Source organism: Pteropus vampyrus, unplaced genomic scaffold (assembly GCF_000151845.1).
Source record: "Pteropus vampyrus isolate Shadow unplaced genomic scaffold, Pvam_2.0 Scaffold243, whole genome shotgun sequence".
In the NCBI taxonomy this organism is placed as follows: domain Eukaryota; kingdom Metazoa; phylum Chordata; class Mammalia; order Chiroptera; family Pteropodidae; genus Pteropus; species Pteropus vampyrus.
The window spans coordinates 1,133,192-1,149,501 of NW_011889024.1; the positions used below are offsets into that span (position 1 = coordinate 1,133,192).

A 16,310-nucleotide genomic window follows, 5' to 3' on the forward strand; every position below is an offset into this window, starting at 1 on the left:
GGTGACTGACCTGACAGGAATAAAGCGAAGGATGGAGGAAAGAACTTTAGCACAAGAGTAACTCAAAGTTGTGTCTTGCTCTTTTCTCCAAAAAGTTTACTCATGACTTATTTAACAACTTCCTAAATCCCTTAAATATTTTATTCATAAAACAAAAAAACATTGTGAAATGAAAATAAATTAAAATGTTGAAATATCATTAGAAGTTTCTTCAATTCTACCAAGTATGTTTGTGCGGAGATTTTTAAACCTTTTTCTCTTTATTTCTGCAAATAGTGTAATTTCAAATACAGCAACTATCCTCTTTGTCTAGCTAAACATTCGATACTTACATCCGATATTCTACATAAGTAATTTCTCAATAGTCAATATTCTAAGAAGTAATTTTTTTTTCTCTCGGGGGAATCAAAACGAACCTTCAATTTTGTTCTCTCCTGGGGGAAAACAACAAGGCAGAATGGCCCCTCCTCAGCGGGTTCCCGGGGCGAGCACCGGCAGGCTGATGAGACAGGTGCAGAAACGAGATGGGGCCAGGTGGCCTTGGGGAGCAGTCACTCCCAGCCCCTGCTTTTAGCTCCAAAACCATCATTCTTTTGCCTTTCATATCTCTTGTCGCTGAATTATAGAGCCCTTTGCCTTCTACAATAGCAGTTTCCCGCCGCCCCGCCCCCCGCCCCATTCTCTAACTAAACACAATAATAAATGAAGAATCTCCATCTCTGTGGGGGGTGGTGCAGGTCCGGCCTTCTCCTTTCTTTAGATGGGCCTCTCTTCCACCCTGTCAGCTCCTCCCAACTTACACCCCCTCAACTGAGCAGCCCTGATGACTCTGCTTTAATCTCCCTCCTATGTCTTCCTTCTTCTCTTCGGTTATGCCCTTAACACAGGCACTGAGGGGTCCCGGTCCTGGCCCCCAGCTTTAGAGGGTCTGATTGGGGTCTTCCTCTGGCCATGTCTCTCCCTACCTGGGCCAAGGTGAGAGCTCATGTCCTCCCTTCTAGAATGTGTTCTGGATACTTGGAACCCAAAAAAACCTCACGTCTGCTCCCCCAGCTCTTTCCTCTGGAAGGTGGACACATGCCGAGTGCATTTCTAAACCCAAAGTGTGGCCAAGGCGGGGTGCAAAGTGTGGACCCTGGAGGTGTGAGCTGGAGCATCTCACACAAGCAAGAAGCCTCTGGAGTAAAGCACAGAGCCAGGGATGGGAAGAAGATTTGATGGTCTAGGCCACCCACGCTGCATAACCCCAAGGAGGCAAAGAGTCTGCATTCAGACCGGGCCTTTCCAGTTGCCTGGCTTCCCCCTCAGTCTTTCCAATACCCAGGTTAAAGTTATCAAGGTCAGATGATAGAACATATTTCACTTAAGAGTTAGCTTGATGTCTGACAAGTAAATATGAAGCCTGTGGTACGCAGGCCCGCATGTGTGCTCTTGCCTTGGGCCTGTAAGGGTTCCAGGCAGGCCTGTTTCTCCTCACCCAATGATTTTCCCATAAATCTTCTCTTGGGCTATGATTCCCATGCTGTTTTGGTGTAAACACCGAATGCCGTGTCCGAATTCCCCTCCTATCATTCAGGCCTTCTTCTTTGCACCATTCTTTTCTCTCTGCAGATCCAGTCACTGACACAAGGCCTAGCAGCTAATTTGTAAACGGGGAAGAGAAGCTGTCGCGTGTCCCATAGGTTTTCACGAAGCTTGGGTGCTCCCGGGTCAGACTCCGTCCGATGTGGACTCTGTCGGCAGTGGCAACCACAGACTGACGGTGACCTCTTTTTTCCTTACTAATTTTTCTCTTTTTCTCACTGCATTATTTCACCCCATCTTTTTTAAAGTGTGTTCCAGACACAGAGGGAGAGGCTGGGATGGAAGTCGGCCAAGCGAAGACGAGGGATGGGGGAGCAGTCAGCAATTCCGGTTTGACGCTAATGATTTGTGTACAATTCAAGGTCAGAGAATGATATGTGAGGCTTGTGCGCCCACCCACGCAAGCATACACAATTTAGTACTTGATTATATCAGCATATAGCGCTAATACATCTAATGCCGCCTTGTTCACTTGTCTCTCCAATTAGAAAGAAAAGGCTGAGGGCAGGGACCACATGTTAAGCTTCTTTTGTTCCCTATAACACCCACCACCTTATTAGGCACATAATAGGCATTTGATAAATATGCTTTGTTAGAAGAGGCTTGCCTCTGTTAATGAAAAAAATGTGTTTGTGAAATATTCTGAGTAAAATGAGTTGTTTTTTTATTTTGTAAATGGAATTCTATTTTAACGATACTGGGAGAGTTGCGATGGGAATATTACGGTAAGCCCTTTTACAAAGCGAAGAATCGTTCCATTTGGATTGGCATATTTTTCACCCTCTTGGGCCTTATTTTGTCTTGGAGAGGGTGCCTGTGAATCCCTTGTAACTGTACCCAAGTTAGTTTGGGGAATGTATGTTTTTATGATGATATTGCTGTAGCTTTCGCTGTAATCTCAAAGGGACGTGCTACTTAAAAAAGAAAATAAAAGTAAAACTCATAGGTCTCGATGGTGCTAAGGAAGTTGGCCTAAGTTTCCAGAAAACCAATTCACCAGCTTTGGTAAATGGGACATAATAACCAGAGCTGAGATTTGTGGAGCATCTGGTACATCCGAGACCCTTGACATCCCCCGGGTTTAATCTTCCCTGGAACACAAGCATCACCATCTCATTTTTCAAGTAAAGAAACTGAAGAGACTTGCCCCAGGCACACAGTTATTACGGATCGAATGTGAGATTTGAACCAAGATCCCTTAGATTCCGAATCAGAAAGTTTTTACGGAAATTGTTTCTGTCTCTCTCTGATGCCCTTACCAATAATAATAATACTGCTAATAAAAAATAATAAATAAACTTTTGGATTATCATTATCCCTATTTCACAGATGGGAAGACTGAAATTAAGAAGTAGATGTGAAATTCAAGTATCGATAACAATCTGCAGAAGGTGAAAGGGCCCGTATTTAGGCTGGTAGGTGAAGGGGCCCGTATTTAGGCTGAGGTCTGTCCACTCCCCAGGCTCACTGCTCCCAACAGCCCTTTATGGCCCCAGTGGCGATGGCTTGGCTTCTCCCTGACTCTTACACAAAAATCAGTGCACTGGTCCCTGCTTTCAGGATACCACAGTTATCCTTCCAGAATTCAATTCTTTTTCTTTACATTTTCTAGAGATGAGTCTAAGCCTTCTGCATTTATAAAGCACTTCTTTTGTACCTAGGGCTGAGTTAGGTACTGCGGGAAATGGGGAAGCATATCTCTGTGTGTCTGTGTAAAGCAATCATATGTTTAAACCAAAATTATGGAGACTGTTTCTGATACACGCTCGCACTTGGGGTTGTTTAGAAAAATGGTGACTGTGCACTCAACTGTGCTGTTTTAACACCCCCTCTTTGATCCTCAGGAGCACTACCTACAGATTCAGAAGGAATTCAGATAGTACTGTTGATAGGAGATGTATATGGAAGGTTGGCAGGGGCTCATTTGAGATTCACTGGATATGAGGAATTCATTGCATTTAGCTACTCAGCTGATAATATGAGTAAATTAATATGCAGAAGTGTTATTAGCTCTTTGGAAGAAAATAATATCGAAGTTCTGGTTCAATATATAACCTGGTCTACGGCCATGCCACCCTGAACAAGCCTGATCCCGTCTGATCTCGGAAGCTAAGCAAGGTCGGGCCTGGTTAGTACTTGGATGGGAGACCACCTAGGAAGACCAGGTGCTGTAGGCGTAAAAAATAAAATAAAAAATAAAGGATTGTAAGCTGACAAGGTCCTTGCAATCTGTGAGGTCAACCAAGGGTTGCCTTGCCCCGCCCCCCCCAAAATATATATGTATATATAACCTGAAAGGTGGTTTTCCACAGAAGTTAAGCAAAACCAGGGCTCTGACTTCAAAAGGGCTCTGAGTTCAAATAGGATGAGCAGACACAGCGAACTTATAAAATTTCTCTTTAAAAAATCAAAACAGGATAAAGGATGGAAACGTTGACAAGAAACTCAATCCTGACAAGAAAAGCTCACAGGAAAAGAAACTCTAAAATCAGTCTTTTCCTGTGCAAGGTGGATCTAAATTTCCTTCCTAATTTTATTTATCACGATCGACATTTTCTCATGGAAAATAACCTCATGCGTGAGATTGCTGCGGAGGCGGAGGCCTCTGACATGTGCGATGGGCCTTCCGCACAGGTCGGCGTTAGAACGAATTATTTCGATCCCGTGTTGGTCTGGGAAAGAGAAGACAGATGGAAGAGCCTGACAGGCACTTTCCGATTCTCGCTCCCATAGTGATTCAGTGCATGTAAGGCATGATGCTTTTAAAATCCTAATTGTCACTCAGAAAAGAGGAGGTGGGTGGTGGCAGGCAGCAGTACACACCAGTGGGGACTTTCCTCTCCCTCTCCGCTGGCAAGCACACCAGTTAAGATCCACTGAGTCCTTGATCGATGCTTTCAAGGACCCAAGGAAGTCAGTTTTCCAAAAGCAATACAGTTTTTGGTTTTAACACGCGGTGTCCTTCAGTGAAAATGACAAGGAGGTCGAGGTAACGTTAGAATGCTAGAGCCCAGAACTCTTTAGCCAGAGTTAAAGGGGAAGAGACCAGGAAGGTGGATAAGAACAACGTAAAAGCGTATGCTTGCCTTCTCGCCGTGTGCTAAAATGATGCGCTAAAGTGGGAATTCTCAGCCATTTGCAGATTGCTTCTCCATGACCAAAAGCCTTGCAGACCAGCAATATATCAGCTCCCATTTGCACAATCAACCAATGACCACGTCCCACCCCCGATTCCAACAAAAAGCACCTGATAGTCATTAAAAAAATAAACATCTATCTGAAAGATGGGTCTGGAGGGAGAGATAAAGAGGAAGAGACACAGAAAAGTGTTAAAATTTGTTTTTACCAGTTATTACATTCTAGGAGAGTAAAAGTGGTTCGGAAGCCACTGCCTTGGCAAGGGTAGAAAAAGAATGACACCAGAAGGTCAGAGGTGACCTTCAGGTGGCTTTCCTGTTCCCATTTCACTCTGTGAGTGTTAAGATGGAAGGCGAAATTGCATAATGTTTAAGAGCTCAGGTTTGCATGCAAACAGACTTTGCTTCGGCTCCTGGTTTCGGTGCTTCATTACCATGTGACCCGAACAGGCTACTTAACTCCATATGCCCGAGTTTCAAGATCATTTGAAGATGAAATGATTCATGTCAAGTGTTTAGCACAGAGCTTGGCACCCGAAGCATTCCATGGGTGGCAGCCACGATACCCACCTGCCTTCGGATCAGGGTTTCTCATCCTCGGCACTACTGAACTGGATATTCTGAACTGGATAACTCTGTGTTGTGGGGGCCTGTCCCGTGCATTGCAGAGGGTTTAGCAGCATCTCTGGTCTCTACTCGCCGGATGCCAGGAGCAGCCCTCCCCTCTCCCGGCTGTGACAACCAAAAATGTTTCCAGATGTTGCCAAATAGCCCCTGGGGAATGGGGGACCAACCATCCCTAGTTGAGAACCACTGCTTCGGATCAATCTAAGTTCTAGAAGTTGAGGCTGATTCTATTTTCCTCCTCGACAGGCAGAGCCTCAGCTTTAGAAAATCCTACTCTTGTTTTGGAGGCCTAGTAACAAATCACAGAACTGTCATGGTCTCAGCGTCCCCATCTTGAGACCAGTTTTTTTAAGGTTCCCTCTTATTCTGACTGTGAAAATTCCCCTCCTATCTCCTTCATTACACCCAGGTTTTTTGTTTGTTTGTTTGTTTGTTTTTTTAGGCGAGGCAACCCTTGGTTGACCTCACAGACTGCACAGACCTTGTCAGCTTACAATCCTTTATTTTTTTTATTTTTTACGCCTATAGCACCTGGTCTTCCTAGGTGGTCTCCCATCCAAGTCCTAACCAGGCCCGACCCTGCTTAGCTTCCGAGATCAGATGGGATTGGGCTTGTTCAGGGTAGCATGGCCATAGACTACACCCAGGTTTTAAAAATGATTTCTTCTCTATGAGGAAACTTATACAAGCGATATATGTTCAACCGGAAAATACAGAAATGCAGATAAGCAAAAGAGAAAGAAGGAAAAAGAAATATCATTTATAATTCTAGCAGGTAGAACTCGCTAGGGTTTCCATTATGATGAATGGGTTTTCAGATGTTTTTCAGATAGATATATGTGTATATCTGCAGAAACACACGCACATACACACTCACATGCACAAATATTTCCTGGATGCTTGTTTTTTTTCCCCCAGGTATTAATTCTAGCAATCTCTAGACCTAGTGCTAGATGCTATATATTTTTTCCTCATGGACAACTTCCCTCAAAAAATGATTCATCTGCTCATGTTTTTCACTGGATGTGGACGAACCTGAAACCCTTAGTAGTCCTTTATTTCTACGCGGAAAGACTTCTTTAACTGAGCACCCAACTGACAATTAAGCCACAGTGTCCAAGCTATCACCTTCGGTCAACACATCCTTTACTGACAACCGATGGCAGCCTCGGTTTCGTTCCTTCCACGTCCATGGTCATCTCCACCCATCTCTTTCTTTTTCTTTGGCTCTATTGCCAGGGTCATGTCAGCCGGGTCCTAATTATCTTGTCCCAGGTGTGCCGTGTCCTAGCCTCCCTCGCGCCGATCACTTTGATCAAGATAGTACTCTTCCCTTTTCAGAAGCCCGGACCACTGCCTGCTGCTCCTTGTATCACAGGTTAGATCTTGATGACAGGCTCCGAGGGGCTTCCTCTTCGCCTTCGGTTCTCCTCCCGAGGCCCCGTCTCTTGCTTCTCCTCAGCTTGCACTTCTTATTCCTTATCAACTCTTCACAGCCCACAATTCCCCGACTCCCTCTTCTGAACAACAGCCCATTAAAAGTATAAAGTAAATCAAAGGGCAGGGCTGATGTCTTCTAAACGAGAAAAACTAGAACGTAAATAAGTTATTCTTCTGTTTATACTGCAATTACCAGTTGTAGTTAATTACTTATTATATTAACGGGGTGGATCATTTTTACAGATTATTAATAAATGCTTTTATTTATTTGGGGTTTAAACACATCTGAATTTTCACCAGTTGGGTGAAACGTGTTTATGACACTAGGAAGTCAACCCCATGAAATGATTTTCTTGTAGCAGTATTTCTCATCGAGGTAGATGCATTTACTTAATCCAAAAGATAGCTAGTTTTCTCAATTAAAAGGTATACAAAAGACTAACCCTCGAATTTGATTATTGTACCTTGGACAACATGTCACTCTACTGAACATAAATGGAAATCCGTGTGGTTATTATTTTAAAAATTTTTAAAAATCCAGCTTTTACTAGAGGATAAACTTTGTAAGGGCAGGGACCATGCCTTTTTCGTCTTTTGGGATACAGCAAAGAGACTACAGCCTTCTCTGCACGTGGTCCTCGATAAATGTTGCTAGGCGATTCATATTTGAGGGGGAAATGGAAAGAAAAGCCTGAAGGACTTAAAGGATTTGCATGCGTGCATCTTGCTGTGAATAATACGAATGTGGAGAGATGCCTAAGTGGACAGCATGGGGCACGGAGGGCTTTGGACCCTGAAATATTCAATAATAGGAAGTTAGAATGTGGCTGACGGCAGCGCTCGGCCTGGGAGACCAGGGAGACGTGTGGGAGGAACTCTGAGATGCCACAGAGCGTTATCACAGCATCGCGCATGCCATCCTGTCAGGGGGAACTACTTCCATAGGAAAGCTAGCACAGAGGACACGGAGAAGGACAGAAACCACGGGCTAGAAACAATAAATGCCGTAACGGGAAAAGGGCAGGGAAAGAATTCTTAAAGCAGAAGTGGAAAGTCGGGTAACTAACAAGGCTGGGTGTAGTGTAAACAGGTAATAGCTCAGATGCAAGGTCCTCTAAAATTTTATCTCCTGCTTTAAATAAAAGCAAAGGCTTCTTTACATTTGACCGCAGAATTCTGCATTAATCCTCTGCCATGAGGCACAGCTTTGATATCGGGTCTGGGGCTGCAAAGTGAAAAAGAAACACATTTCTGGTGCATTTGCAGTCTGTGACTTCCCGCTCCGCCCTCCTGTCCCCTACGCGGGCACGGCACCCCATTGCACATAATCCCCAGGTGGTTCTGCTTATCTTTGCCAGCTCAGTCCTTCCCATCCTAAGCTTCTCTGTGCCAATACCACTTAAGCACTTTACGAAATGTCAAAAGCCTTTCCTGGTAATTATGGTGTCCACGAACAGGTCCAGAGAGTCTTTCAGAGGACAGAACTGATTCCCCTCCCCCAGGGCGTGACTGGACTTAATGATTTGCTTCAAATGAATAGAATAAGGAAGAAGAGAGGGTGTGTGACTTCGACACCACGTCATAACAGACATGGTGGCTTAGCTCCTTCTTCGCTCTACCGTGAATCGCTCGCTCTGGGGAAGCCAGCTGCCATGTTGAGAACACTCAAGCAGCCGTATGGAAAGATCCCTGAGGCGAGGAAGTGGGGTGCCACGGGAGGGAGCCCCTGGGAAACAGTCTCCACCCCAGTCTCGCCTTCGGATGACGTGGCCCCGGCTGACGACTTGACTGCAAGGCTCACGAGGGAACTCGAGCCAGAACTACCCAGCAAAGCTGCTCCTGGATTTCCTCAGAGCCGTGTGGCACAATAACACTTTTCATTTTAAGCTGTTAAGTTTTGGGTGTGATTCGTTACACAGCAACAGATAACTAATACAATAGATTTTCCAACAGAGCTCTTGTTATTTTGGAGTTAAGTTTTAAAAGTTTGACTGAAATGCCTGTTTTAATCTAAGTAACCCCCCAAAAGAAAAAAAAAAGGAGTTTAAAGTAATAATAGTTTTCATTATTTTGGGAATACTTATTTACCTATTTCTAATACATAAAAAGGATAGATGTTGTAAGTGCTCAGCTGAATTAAATGCCGCCTTCTTGGTTAGCTTCTGATTAACTAAGGCAAAGACAAATGATTTCTCTCATATCATAAGGTTCCGGAGACAACTAGAGCACTAGAAAGCACTAGAAAGCACTAGAAAGCACTAGAAATCACTAGAAATCACTAGAAAGCTTCTAGGAGTGTGAGAGGTGAGATTGTGGATAGATTTTTTTCTTGAGGTGTTTTCTTCATGTAAGATCATTTAACATAAATGAACAAAAAATGTGGCATTTTTATATTATATGTTAAAATATTCTTTTAATAAGTAATTCTTACTTTAAACAGAGGTATATATAAAAGGGAACAATCTTCTCATAGCCAAATGAAAGAAAACTTTACGATTATTTAATAGTTGCTAACAGTTGGTTTTTAAAGGCAAATTAATATACTTTTACCACTTTGTTCGCAGTCCCTGTCCATGTAATTTCACGCATATGTGATAAAATGTTTCTTCCAGAATCTTTGCACCTTTGTACGCCCAATACCTAGACATTTCAGGTATATAATAAATGTCTGTTGAATGAACGAATGAATGCATGAGAATGAATGAAGCTGGCTTTGAGGAAAACTGAAGCATAGTTTCACTTTCCTAGAGGGTTAAAAGGGTGTGAATAGTATATGATGTGTTTAATGTTCTAAATTTAAAAAATACGTATCGTACATACTATGGATCTGATCCTGTGCTAAATGCTTTACATAAATTAGGACACGGCTTTGTCATAATAACCCTGTCATTATCATCACTGTTTCCTAGATGGAAACCCTAAAGCTCAGAGAGGTCAGGTAAGCTGCCCAAGGTCTTGCCACTACTGAAGCGGTCAAGTCAGGATCTGAATGCCTGTCCTAGCTTCAGAGCCAGCAATCGGCCGCTACACTCCGCCACCTCCCTACCCAGGTGCTTCCCTAACTGATCTCATGAGCTGCAGCCAGCCGCCCGGGAGACCAGCGAGGGAAGGTGGGAGTGCTGGGGCCGGGGCCGGTCCCGCCCAGGCCGAGAGCACGGGGCCTGTTCTGCAGTGCTCTGGGGAAATGTGTTTATTCACGCGTTTCTCTCCCTAGGCCGCCGATTCACCATGCTGCCAACTGTCCGATTCCTCACGTTCACACAGAGCTAAGCGTGTTCCTCTCTAGCCGCACACCTCCCCCGCCACCCCCAAAACAATTAACGAAGCTCATCAAACCCCTGGAAAACAAGCCCAGAGCACCAGCCACTCTCACTGACATGGTAAGAGTCCAGCGCTCCCCCACCTGCCACAGGATATGTGTGTGGCCCCAAGGCCGCCGCCAACATTACACGTCCACAACGGGGCAGGCACGGATAAGGGCACGAAGGAGTTCTTTTCCCAATAAGCAGCCACACGACACACGAATGGCAGCAGGCCACACAGAGCAGGTGAATGCTAATGACAAGGGCACGCACTTGCCGTGGGCGGGTTGTCCAGAGGAGCGGACTCAGGGCCACTGTGAAGCGGGTCCCCCGACCAGGCGGAGGGCAAGGGGAAGCACTAGTCTGTTCTGTCCGGTGTAGGGTTATACAGCTTTTAAAAGTGACACGAAGAGTCAGCGGCTCTGTTCATTTTGCTCCATCTCTGGTCCTGCCGATTGCCTTTCTGACCAGAGAAGATTTTTTTGGTTGTTCTAGACCTGCCCTGTCAAACCCCATGGGACTGTGAGCCCTCACAACATGACTGGTCCAGCTGAGCTGTGCTGTAAGTGTAAAAGACCCATCAGATTACAAAGGCTTGGTATGAAACACAGGAGGTAAAGCATCTCAATAATTTTGATGTTGATCACGTGTCGAGGTAATAATATTTTAATATATTGGGTTAAATAAAAATATATTAAGATCGGTTTCGCCTATTCCTTTTTGCCTTTTACAATTAAAAAATTGTAATTTTAATCCCACAGTTTGTCGTACATTTCTATTGGATGCTGCTGCTCTGGAGTTTGGGACAGCTAAACCCGTCAGTGCTCTGGGGGGGGGGCGGGGGGGGTCACAAAGGCCACTTGATTTTCAAGGCTTTTTCTCTAGGCTTTTCTGCCACATGAATGAAGATCCATTATAGCTGATCTCGAGACCAGCAGCATCCACCATGAAGGCCGCTTCCCAGTCAGCCATGAACCAACTGCATCTCAGGGCCTTCGGTCAGCCTTTGGCCCCATGGCTTTACCCTACAGCCGTGAATGGTCAGAGCACGAGCACGCCACAGCACCGAGCGGCACATGTAACTCAGACTCTTATTTCTCTGATCTGAGAAGCTGGCTCTCTACTCTGCATTTAGCAGCATGTCGTGAATGAGCAGAGGGGCCCAGAGCCCCACCTCTGGCTGTGCGGCTTGTGGACAGCACTACAGTATCAGGTGGAGGGTGCTGGGGGGTGGGGAGGCTGCTGTCACACCTGGGGTGCCCGTGGGGCAGCGGCTTTCGTCTGCTCAGAGGAGGCGCCTTTTTCCTGATTCTCACCAAGGCCAGAAAGACTAGCAGTGACCTGAGGTGGACGACTCCTACACCCAGAAATGACCGTTTTTCCTTGCACCATGGATGAACTTCAGCTTAGTACTTAAAGTGCTCTCGGCCTAACAAGCTAATTAAAACGTCCTTTGTATGAACTGGCTAGAGCCCAGTGCCGAAAAGTGACCCAAACAAATTTTCGAAGGTCTCAGATGCAAAAGCAATTAGAGAATGTAGCCACGTTTAAAAAAACCTCTCCTAGGAAATCATAATATTAATAAATGGGAGTTGTAAGTTTGGATATTGTTTGGGGTCCATATTTACAGCTTAGTAAATAAAAATGTACAGGTAACCTGCATGACCTCATGGATCATATTAGCTAATCATGACAATGTATTGGAAATCTAACTAACATGAGAGGTATTTTGATTCTTTATGCACTGGGTCAGATATAAACCATTTGGTGTCATAAAGATTAATTCCATAGAAACTTGCTCGGGACCCAAGATATAATAGACTACCTTTATACAGGACAGTAATTTTTTTCCCCCCAAAGAGCTTTGCAACCTCTAGAAAAGCCCAAAGTTGCTATGAATAGCTAGTGAATGATGTCATTATACGTTTTAAAGCCTGGAACTCTGTTCCTTCCATATATTTGCATAATGACCATCTTTAAAGCACTCTCTCTTTAAGTATAAGATGTGACCAAGAAAATCCTCATAATGGAAATATTAAGCAAAAGGAACATATAATTGTCTGTTACTACTCTGACGAATGAAAAGAACCATTTTCATAATAATATGAATTTACTGAAATATAAATACATGTAAAAACAAAAAGCCCAACTGTGAAACACCGGAGTAGCTGTTTGTAGCTCCATTTAACACAGACTTTAAAAATAATTGATGTGAACTTGCTTCATACCTTCTGCTGAGTGTGGAAGAAGTACCTTAACAAATGGGAAATGGGAATCAGAAGAATAAGATAAATAATAACGAGTGTTTGAAGTGTTTTTAAATATTTAGACTTATGCATGCCGCGACCATCATCTTTCAGAAACTATTATGCCACCCTCGCATTTAACCTTACGATCACGAACATTCGATTCTTCTCCCTTTCGTCTTATCATATAGTCAATCATCAAGTTCTCTTATTTCTTTTCTTTAAATGCTACTATACTTGTTTTCCTTTAAATTTTAAATGCCCCAACCAGATAGAGACTCTTATTGTCTCACACTTTAAATAGTAGAAAGTCCCCTAACAGGTCTCTCAAATAAGTCTCCAAGTTACTGTTCTCCAACAGGAACCCTCCCCTCCAGCCTGGCTATCATCGGCACTGTCTCCTTCAAGAACAGCCCTTGGCCCGCATGAGGATGCGTTTCCATCCACCCTCCAGCCCCCTAATTCCCATCGTGCTTGGTCGACCTCAAAGCTTATCTCTCTTTCGGCGCCTGCTCTCCTCCACCCCAGGCTGGGCCAGCCCTCGCCGTCTCTCTGCCCATGGTTCTTATCAGAATTAATAAAGGTGGCACTTAACCACTTGCCGCCTTGTGTTGATCTAAGGTACGTGCTCCTCATCTCCCCAACTAAAGTGCACATCGCCAGACACTGTAGAAGGTATCATTCTGGTATTTCTTTTTAGTCCATCATATTTAGGACTTTAGGAGCAACTGTACATAGGGAAGGTATGCCTGGTCAAGTTTCACAATTAGGCTTTAGGCTCCTGCCGAGAAAAAATAAAGCTGATCTACTGTCTTACATCTGAAGGCACTGGATATCTATCCACTGGGGGCCTCAGGCAGGGGCCCAGGGTGCAGTGAATGACCTTGAAAGGAAGGGAATCCACAGCTCAGGAAGCAGAATGAAATCAGGCATCTGGCTGAGGCAATAGCTTCTCAAAGCCCAGGAGCCTGGACGCCAGCCTTCATGCAACCGTGTCAGAGCATGGAATACCAATTGCCACCCTACTGACTGACATGCTTGGGAGCAGTCCTGCCCTGAGGCGGACGCCCCAAAAGAGGGCCTGAGTAAGCCTTGCATTTCCTTTAATGTGTGCACCCCCCATTCCACGGCAATCTCTCTTCCTGTGGATACTGAGGAGGGCAGCGTGCACACACAAGACCATGCCTGCCCTCAGGAGGTCCTGATACCAAGGGAGAGGGATGAACGAATGACCAGCAGCTCTCTCGGAGAGACGAAGGGGGATTCTCCCTTCACCATGGTGGGAGCGGGGAGGCGGCGGAGGATGCGCTGCTTTGCCCTATGAAGAAAATCAACAAGAGTAATTCTATGATTTACAAAACACGGCTAATATCCAGAAGATCTGATCTCTTAAAAAATTCATAGTATCTTAGAAAAAAAAAAGGAGAAAGAAATCCATTAAGCGCAGAGTAACCTAATTTTTCCATCTTACTTGAAATGATACTAGCCTTGGACCTTACAGAATTTATAGTTCCACAGACAATAACTGCCACATTTGAGTATATGCAAATATTGAGCAATGAAATACACACAGGTTGGGCATAACTGAAGTTTCAGGGTGATCTTATTATGTACTATTTCTCCATTGGAAAACGGTGGTGGTGAGTTGCGGATTAAAATGCATCCTCCCGGGTCTCATCCCAGACCTACTGATTCTGAATCCCTGCCAGTGGAATCCGATTACCTGCATCTGGACAGTTTCTCCAGGTGAGTCTTAGGCTCACAAGTTTCAGAACCACTGTTTGATGGGCTGTAAGCTCTCTCAGTAAATAAGAATATTCCTGTCTTACAAAACCTTTAAAGAGTATTCCGACGGGGGCTAATTAAAACCTCTTTCCTTCTACAATACTATTTATTATAAGATGAATCCCTTCCTTAAAACTTTTCCTTTTTTGCTGTTCATTCTTAGTCCCATCTTTCTAGGACTCTGAAGAATGTCAATCAGGATTTTCAAAATATGTCAGCATGTGTATGGAAACGATTATTACACTCATCAGTAGGAACATTTCATTTATTATCTGCATTTCTGTAGCGGTTCTTCCCACTAGTGTCCGCCCAGCTGGGGGGCCCTGAGGGGTTCAGGCAGTGATGAGTGTTCTGTCAATATTTTACCTTGCATTTGAGTTGCCAGATACTATTGGCTTAGTCGGGGTCATGGAACCTAAATTGTTTTTATAGTCCTTGAAGTAAGTCAATATTTTCAAGATTCTAAAAACTACTCAGTGGTTATAGTCACAAGGCCTTATGATGAAAGAGTGTGCTGATCGCCTGGACACTGCTGGCCTTGTGAATGCATGTGTTTGACATATGTAAATTTCACGTTAAGAGAGCACTTTAGGTTTTATGAAACCAGCTCTATTAACGCCCGAAATATTAGGAGCGATAATGTGAAATTTGCTGTAAAATATAAATTTCAATATTGGATAATATTTGACATTTCGATCGATACTGAAAAGCCTCTGGTAGATTGCACGCCTACCTTTATCTTGGCCTTGTGCAATGCCCCAGTACAATGACAATAAAGGAATAAAAATGACATAAATATTCAAGAACAAAGAGGATGGGAGATGGAAATAGCAATCGAGGGACGTCAACCAAATTCTGGAAGATGAAAATCAGATGGCTGAATGGTAAATGACTTAGCGGCTTAGAGAAAGCTCAATCTAATCCTACAGGAGGAAGAGCCAAAAATAAAGCAAGATGCTTCAAGCAGAAGAATGCTAGGAAGTCTCAGGAACCAGAAGCACCTCTGAAAGCCAGGGTGGGGGTGCACGAGAAAGGAAAACTGGCCGAAGTCCTGTTTAATTAAGAGGTGGATCAGGCACTCTCCCCCAGACCAGAAGGAAGAAGGTGTATTATTCTCTGGAGAGACTAAACCACAAGGCTCAGGAAGCCAGGATCCCAGCCCCAGCCGAGGGTGGGTTGAGGAGCCATATGACAACAGGGAGGTTAATGAAAGTCTACATAGTATTTAGCGACCCACCCCTCACCATCACCGCCACCTTCCGACTCCATTCCTTTGCTCAGCGCCAGAAAGCCAGCCTCCAGATTTATAAATCTCAGCAATGAGATTGAAGGTGTCTTTTCTGATTGGCCTTCAGAGGGATAAAAAAATCTACAGTCATCGATCCAGTGACATGGTTGGGTTCAAGCCCAATCCCCATATTACAAAGCCCCCCGTTTGACGAACTCTGTGAAAGCATACGGAACAACTAATTAACTTTATTGCGCTTCGCTCTTAAAATAAACAGACACTTGAGAAAAGTTTCTAACGTGAAAGAAAAAAATACAATGATCATATGGGAAAAGGTGTTCGGGAGAAACCGATCATGCAGGGGCACAAGAAAACTTAATTTAAAAATGATAATTAATATCCTTAGATCGAAAGGGGTACCTCAGAGAATAAGAGAGAAGTTGTGGAAATTTAAAATGTGATAAATAAAAATGAAATGTTTAATTTTAGAGTTGGAGGATAAAGTTAAGGAACTCTCATGAAACACGGAAGAAAAGGACAAGGAGATGGAAAGCTGTAAAGATATGAAAATTAGAGAACAATTCAGGAGGTCCACGACGTGATGAATAAAAGTTCCAGAAAGTTAAAAAAGGGAAAAGGGGGAAAATTATCAAAGAAATAATATGAGAACAGATCTTAGAGACACACGTTTCCAGATTTTTTAAAGAAAGTTCACAGTACCAGACACAGTGAATGAAAGAGAGCTACATTAAGGCACATCATCACCAAGTTTCAGGGACAGAGAGAAGATATGACAGGCTCTCAGAGTGACAAACAGGTTATACACATAAAGCGGGAGATCCAAATGTCGTTGGATATGGTGAAAGCCACAGGACTGTGAAGAAATGCCTTTAAAATTCTGATGGAATATGTTTTCTTAACTATTATTCTATATCTGGCAAGCTACCAATGAAATGTGAGG

At 43.9% G+C, this 16,310-nt stretch overlaps 1 protein-coding gene, 1 non-coding gene and 1 pseudogene across 3 annotated transcripts in view; 1 reads left to right on the plus strand and 2 right to left on the minus strand.

Moving 5' to 3' along the window:
• Nucleotides 1-16,310, minus strand: part of MAML3 (mastermind like transcriptional coactivator 3) — a 391,909-nt gene that overhangs the window by 140,805 nt on the left and 234,794 nt on the right. The window lies entirely within an intron of this gene.
• On the plus strand, nucleotides 3,643-3,761 carry LOC111729038. The gene has a single exon (XR_002776057.1). It is a non-coding gene; the product is annotated as a 5S ribosomal RNA (ribosomal RNA).
• Nucleotides 5,868-5,986, minus strand: LOC111729027 (annotated as a pseudogene).